The sequence below is a fragment of the Numida meleagris genome, chromosome 12 (assembly GCF_002078875.1).
Source record: "Numida meleagris isolate 19003 breed g44 Domestic line chromosome 12, NumMel1.0, whole genome shotgun sequence".
Lineage (NCBI taxonomy): Eukaryota > Metazoa > Chordata > Aves > Galliformes > Numididae > Numida > Numida meleagris.
The window spans coordinates 17,042,885-17,049,797 of record NC_034420.1 but is presented as its reverse complement, the minus strand read 5'-3'; positions in this window follow the sequence as shown (position 1 = coordinate 17,049,797).

Here is a 6,913-nt window from a genome sequence, read left to right as displayed (position 1 = left end):
ATCTCTGAAAATTAACTGGCATTGTGTTTCCTAGCCTTTTAACCACTATTAGAGTGGCTTTACTAAGTGATTGCTAAAAAAGACTTTCAAGCTTCCTAAACACAATCATGTATTAAGAGAATAAAGGAGACAGCATGCTGTGCTTCACAGGCTTATTTCTTACTACCAATTAATGGCTTTGAATGAAGCCGTAATTGAGCGGTGACTAGTACTGGAGATGAAGATTGTCTTATCTCTATTATTTAGACCTTGTTCATCACTTCTACAACAATACTGAGTAATAAAAATAATAACACCATATTGTAGCTTCTCCGAAGATTTAAATTTGTTTATCAAAATCACAGTACCAGCCCATAAGGGCTCTTAGAAAGCCAGAATGCCTTGCGAGACTCAGGGGTCAAACCAGGATGGAGAAAAGCAGGGGAGGTCCCTGCAGCACCGCCCCAGGCCCCGGTGCATGGAGTAGGAGCAGGACAGGGAAGGATGGGCAGAGCACAGCCCTGAGAGAGGTGGGGATCAGTGCTGAAACCTGAGCCCAGGTCAACTGCTGTGGCAGAGTCCTGCACTGTAGGTCCCATTTTGCAGATGGGACCAAAATCTGGAGAGCTGGTGGCCAGCCTGGGGCGCTGGGCAGCTCTCGTGCAGCCAGGTCCCTGATGGCTTTTCCCATCAGCGTCCTCCCAGCCCAGTCCTTCTTCAGTGAGACCAGGGGGTTCCTCAGCGTCTGCAAATCTGTGTGTTGTTTGTAAATACGTGATGTACTTAGAAAAGTGCTGTTCAATTTACCAATAATGCCGTATTTATTTTTCCCAATTGTATCCAGTCACTAAGTCATAATTCCGCATCCTATTGGCTGACCAAAATGGTTTCTCAGGAAACTGGCAATTAAGAAAAAACATCTGTGAGTCACAGATACTTATAAACAACAGGGATTGATTGCGCTGCAGCAGGATCCAGCCGAGCCCCTGCCCGGTCCCCGTGCCATGCCGTGCTGTGCCGTGCTCTGCACGCTGGGCTGGGGGCATCAGATCTCTGCTCCACGCTGAGGCAACTGCTGCCCCACTGGGCCCATTTTGGGGTTAACTGGCAGCATTTTGGTTCATCCCCAGCCCCACTTCCCTCGTGCAGCGATCGTCATCAATGCCATCACACTCTGCTTCCTCCTGCGCTGCTGCTGCAGAGCCCACGTGCTTTTCCCTCTCCAGCTGCAGGCAGGCGAGCCGGGTGGTGACCGCTGTTCTGCACCTTTGGGGAAGGAAAGCAAAGGGCACTCGGGCTCCGCAGGCTGTTACACCGTTCCTGGTCCCCTCTGCCCCCCATTCTCCTGCCCAGCCGTGTGCTGGCGTGGGATGAGGAAACACACAGGCCTCCCAAAATAGCCCCAGGTGACCAAGCAGAAAGAATAATATGTGGGCTCTGCTAGCAGCGTGCTGGGGGCATCACCTGCGGTGGCCTGGGGCCGCTGTGCTGCAATAGGCAGACTGCATGTGGAGGGGAACTGCAGCTGGCTTTCAGCAGCTCTTCTGCTATTCAAGGTGCATCTGTTGGAAAAGGGATGCAGTTCTGAACTAATTCATCCGATGTCATACGGGGAGTTGATGACGGAACTAGAAATAGATCTCCATACTGGCAGCGCCTTGTGATGCGCTGCGTTCTGCAGGGCTGCAGGCACAGGCTCGGTCTCTCTCCTTTTCTTTCATCCCTGGTTTCACAGAAACTTTCAGAAATTTCAGAAATCTTCTCTTGCTTCTCTGTCTGCCTTTCAGCTCTACTTACAACTTAATTTCTATTAGCTGTGCCATTATCTGTTCCTTGAGTTCTGACATACATTACTCTGAAATACAGAAATCTTATTTCATATTAAAGCTAATCTACAATTTTGATTTAATAAATTGGACCACGCTCCAGGAAATCAGAGTGAAATATCAGCTTGTTAAGTTTCATATCACCAGCCCCCTGATAGGTATAATATGGCAATTTCTTGTGAATAAATTATCAGAAAGTTTTATATGCTGCGTCTGATGACAATTTCTATCAGATAGAAATTACCACCTATTTCCCGAAGGATGGATTTTTTTTATTATTCCTCTATACAACTGTGAAATTAATTATGCCATTTAGGGTGGGAGTTTATGAAAAAGACACAGAGGGTGGTTCTTTGGGAATTATCTCAGTAATGTTACTTCAACCATCTAAATAAACAGAAGGGATTCATTTTAGAGGGAGGTGTAGTCACCAAATGCTTTGATTCCACCTATCAACTCTCTCCCGCTTCAAAGTCTCATCTTTATTATTTAGCACCAGCTCTCATCTTCACCAGTTTTTTTTTTTAAATGCCCTCTTCTGTTCAGCACTTTTGAGACATTTTCCTAAGTGGGTTGTTTTTTTCCACCGGCCCTTGTTGAGCTGCATCATTATTCTGCATCTTAACAGCACTCTAATCTTCTCCCTAATTACATGTAATGAGTATTTTGGAGTTGACAGAAGTACATCAAGACCTAATAATAAAGAAAATGACTAAATCTAGTCTTCCAATTATATTCTATTAGCTCAGATGGTTGGCATCCAGTAGATATAAAAATAGGCGTTATTAAAATCCTCCAATCTTCCCTTGGTATTTCATCCCCTACCTCACATTGTGTTTCCACAACCACAACAGCAACAGACTTCTCTGCCTGAGCCCCGGATGTACTGAGTCGGAACGGAGCATGTAGCACAGAGTCCTCCCTGTGCAGGAGATGGGGCCAATGGCAACTGATCGCTGGGAGCAGGCTTTAGCTCTCAACTATGAAGTCCCGTGTCAATTAAATGTGCTCACTATATAGAAAGGTGCTAAAATTGATGCTCCCCGACATGTGGGAGAGGCAAGGGTATTCAGTATTACTTAGGATAAACATTTTTTTTTATTACTTACTGGAAGAAAACAAATTATGACCAGAATTGGAAAGATTCTGGTGATTATTCCTTCATTCTGAAATAGGAGTTCTGAAACAGCACTGAGCCCAGGCCCCACCACTGGCACCCAGGATTTCCCGGGGTCAGGAGCTCAGGCTGATGTCTTTCTGACTTGGGAACCTATATGCAAAAATGTGCCATAGTTAATGCAACCTGTAGGGAAGTGCTGCCCTCACCCTTTCCCTGTTCTTTTTCTTCTCTTCTTCTTTTGAATTCCTCTATAACGGTGTAGAAATGTTGAAAAAGTGCCTCCTAGCTGAAAGAGGACAGGTATAGAGGAAGGTTTAAAGATCTGACCATGTCCATAAGTCACTCTCTTTGTATCTTCAAGAAGGTCTCATGGGCTCATCTCGCTGAACCCAGCAGTGCAGTGTAGTGCTGTTACTTTCACTGCTCCCCTCCTCAGACCAGGAACTGTTTGGAGTTGATTCATTAAAATCAAAACGAACCATCAGATGCAGGTCAAGGTGTAGCTTCATTGCTTGAAAGGAACTTTTGGAAAAACATGAAGATTTGAATGTTCTGACCCAACCCCACTCACTGCCTCCCCTGTTCCCAGGAAGTTCTCGGACTAGGAGCCAAGCCCACACTATTTTCAGCTCTTTGCTTTCTCTTCCCCATCCCACCAGCGAGGGCCATGTGCTTTGCTTCCCATCCCTCAAGGGAACCATCCCATACCAGTGAGACGCATCCCAGAACCTTCAGATAGCCTGGAAAGTCATTTCCCACAGACAGTGCTGAAAGAACATGTCAGATTAGAGGTGCTCCCTGGTGAAGTGCCACTGGGAAGCAGAAGTGTGATCAGACTGAGAGATGGCCCATTAGCTGCTTGAGTGGTGGAAATGAAACTTGTTAACAGTTCTGCTGTTCCTCCCAGAAAAACGGCCCCAGTGAGGTTTAACCCAGCTGATCTATCCTAAAGACAATTATAGGATGCAAATATTTATAAACCGCCCATTTACTTTATGCCCATGGACACGTTGAAGCCAATCTCCATGTTCCCGATGCAGCCTTCCCTGGCTGCCAGCTCCGCCGCCCGCCCACCCCAATTCACGTTCTGTGCGTCCTGCACGTGGGGCTGCTCCGTGGGGACACAGGGGGCTGAGCACGGGGCAGGACGGGGCCTGGTGCGCGGAACCGGCGCCATATCCACGCATGGAGTGCGTCCGAGCAGCTTCTGTAGGAACAGACGCCCCGTGACAGACAGAAAAATCATCTTTTGTCTTTTTAACGACTGTCACCACCCCGTTTTCCTCCCCCCAAAATGGAACTGTCGGCTCCAAACGTGCCTCAGGGAAAACAGCCAGACTGACAGGAGGGAAAGGGCCGCGGCACAGCCGAGGACTGCCGTCAACCTGAAGCTGAACACTCCAGACACGGTGTGATTTATACGCCCTGTCTGAAATAATGGCTTCAGCAGAAGAAAAGCCCCTATTGAAATTGCTGCTGTCACTTCTGCTTCCTGTTTATAGCGCTGGATTCGGTTACACAGATGTCAGCGGTGCCATCGCTGTGCTGACAGGTAGGGGAAAATATAAGAACATGAGCTCTCAAATCACATTTTGGTGCCAATATCTTCCTTAGCAATAAGAGAAAGGAGAAAAACAATTTCAGAAGAGCTGCAGCGTGTAACCACAGTCGCTGCCGAAGCAGAACAATTATTGTTGCTATAAAGGAATGTGTGATGCATCATCCGCTCCTTAACCACTCCTGCGGGAGAAGGAAGGGTTATCGGGGGACTCGAGGGGAGCAGATATCTAACCCCGATCTTTAATAACAGAGCTGGAGAGAAATCAGGAAATTATACACTTGTAGGGTTGATCTCAATGGTAAATACAAGTCTACAGAAATGAATAAAGGATGAGGTCACACAACAGCTGGAGGAGTTCGAGCGGATTTAAAAAAAATATTCCAGATGGCTTCTTGAATGTGTTCTTTAAAGGAATAAAACTTTACCTGACAAATCTATAGGACTGCTCACCTCAGCTGAGGGAGGAAACGGGCCAGATGAGCAGCGATAGCACCTGGTCGTTACAGCTACTGAATATCCCTGGAGCCACACAGAGGGCTCGGTCTCACGGGGTGACAGCTCAGAGCTGCATCGTGACTGGGACTGAGCGGTGCCATGAGAGCAGAGCCAGCCCAGAATTCTCTGCAGGTGCTGTTCATGGAAGAGAAGCATCGGTGGCAGCTCAGGGGCAGTACGCCCCGATACCCTCACAGCCTGTGCACAGCCACATGGGCACAGCACAGCCATGGGGACATAGCACAGCCATGGGGACACAGCACAGCCATGAGGACACGGCTCAGCCATGGGGACACAGCTCAGCCATGGGGACACAGCACAGCCATGGGGACACAGCTCAGCCATGGGGACACAGCTCAGCCATGGGGACACAGCTCAGCCATGGGGACATGGCACAGGAAGGGCTGTCCCGGCACTGGGGCTCATCGCTCCGCACACACCGGAGGTTCAGGCAGGGCCAGGGAACTGAGAATAACTGCATATACGTTCCTGAAGAATGTCTGGCTTGCTTTCAGTGAGTGCTACAGCAAAACTGCCCGTTGTACTCGGAGCATTTCACAGACTGTCCTGCATAGCTGACTCCTTACCCAATACACGCTTGTGTTTGAGGTTGGAGCCAACCAGTATATACTAGCTAGCATAAGGCTTAGATTTGAGACTAAGCCATTGTCCCACATTACGGGCTGCATGGACTGGCTCCAGAGAGTAGGAACTGTAGAAGACTGCAGTTTGAGCTGAGCTCTGTCCATGCTCTGCTCAGGTTTTTGCGGTACCAAGCGAGGGCTGGTGCAGGTGCTTGCTTTGGAGGCTCCTGGTCAGCCCCGAGTCAGCACCTCAGTGCACCAGGAGGTGGCACAAGGCTGGAGTGGTGTTTGGGGCAATAAGTAATACATACGTAGCATTGGGAGTGGTGGGGGTATGTGTGGGGGCTCCTTCGGTGCCAGGCAATGGTGGGACTGATAAGGAGGTCTGGGAGGGTGTGAGCATCCTGGGTTGGGATGGCATGGGATGGCATGGCATGATGGGGGTCAGGTTGGGCTGGGCTGGGCTGGTAGGCTCATGTACCCTGCTGAGATGAGGATAAGTCAGGGCTGATGCTCCTGGGCCCGTGAGGGGCACAACACTGAATACTCCAAAACAGAAACCCTTAACATTGCTGGTTATTTCGGAAAATTGAGGGGATAGAAATTGTGCAAGTAAAAGAAGGTGATTTGTAAAAAAGGTTTCATTTCCTACTGTAGGCTGTAAGACACTCAACACGAGCAATCTCAGTATTTCCAGAAACCAGATTTACACCGAGGCACAAAGCAGCATTTGAGAAGAGCACTTATAATGGCGATGTGAATGAGAACACTGACAATGCATTCAGCTGAAAAAAGTCTGTCAACAGCAAGCATCCCTGTTTTGTAGCTTGATGCTTGCCCACCTTTAGTCTCGGGATGGCCAACTCACGACATTTTTATCGTGGATTTCATGAATTCCATTGACTCTGTTTCCAAGACTCATACAACCTATAAGTTTCTTTTGGTTCTAAGACAATATGTTGTTTTTACTTCAGCCCCTAAATTGCAATAAAATACTCATGGCTGGGAAATGCATCAGAACAGGAATTTCAGAACCCTTTGCAGCTGGGTGGTCTGTCCGTGGGACACGGCTCAGTCCTGCAGGCTTCGCCTTCCCGTAGCTCGCACATTTTCCATAGAGAACTTCTGGTGAACTTCTAGCTCTGAGCTAACACTGAGCTTGTGTGAGCAAGCCCTGTTGATGGGAATGAGATTTTACAAGCCATGCATTCCCTTATAGCAGTTTCTTGAGCTTTCCTGGTTGAAGGACCACCTGACTGGGGGAAAAACGTGGGTCACCCTCCATCTCTTTGTTGTTTGGTTGTGGAAGCAGGGTGATAAGCAAAGTATGTTTTCAGCATTCCGTGAA